At 27.6% G+C, this 725-nt stretch overlaps 1 protein-coding gene across 1 annotated transcript in view; it reads right to left on the bottom strand.

Annotated features, from left to right (window-relative positions):
- The window catches only part of LOC107626443 (protein DMR6-LIKE OXYGENASE 2), a 4099-nt gene extending 3780 nt beyond the window's left edge, over positions 1-319 (bottom strand). Inside the window, exon 1 of the mRNA XM_016329323.2 lies at positions 209-319. The gene's annotated coding sequence lies outside the window, so the exon portion shown is untranslated. The remainder of the gene's footprint in view (positions 1-208) is intronic.

Below are 725 nucleotides of genomic sequence, written 5' to 3'. Positions count from 1 at the left end.
AGAACATAATGCATGTTCATATACATAATTAACAAATGAAAAAAAAAACTCAAATTTATATATATCAATATACAATCATCACATAATAATTAAACAGTAATTTTAAACCGTCGCAAATAGACAGTTTAAACCGTCGCAAATAACTAGTTATATAATTATAACATATTTATGTTATTGAAATTCAAAACTACTAGAATTTTTCACATACCTCAATAAGTAGTTGTAAAGATTAAAATAAAAAACAAAATTTTATGAAATTTTGGAAATTGGATGGTGTGATGAATGTGGTGTTGGTGTTTATGGTATATATAGGGAAGGGAGGAAGAGAATATAAATGATGAACAGTAAGAGGTTTTGACGAAACCAGGTTCAGGGTTTTGTAAACAAGGGAAGACAATTTCTATATTCCGAAATTTCCAATTAACAATTCCGTTGACTAAAAGTTTCAGTCATACCACGAGTACTAATATGAAGTAGTAGGGTCACAGACAGATACTATTGCATGCCTCTTATTGGTAACTCGAAAATTAAGGTGAAGCCGACTTCACATGAAATTGATATCTAAAAATTGTTAGATGATTTAATTAATTTGACTAAATTTTTATCTAATGGCTCTCAAATATCAACTTCACGTGAAGTCGACTTCACCTGAATTTTCACCGTATATTTATTTATAAATTCATTTAATTTAATTAATAATTATATCCATATATATTTGTCCCTTT

Source organism: Arachis ipaensis, chromosome B02 (assembly GCF_000816755.2).
Source record: "Arachis ipaensis cultivar K30076 chromosome B02, Araip1.1, whole genome shotgun sequence".
Lineage (NCBI taxonomy): Eukaryota > Viridiplantae > Streptophyta > Magnoliopsida > Fabales > Fabaceae > Arachis > Arachis ipaensis.
The sequence above is the reverse complement of the archived record's forward strand: the minus strand, read 5'-3'. Positions and strand labels throughout refer to the sequence as shown.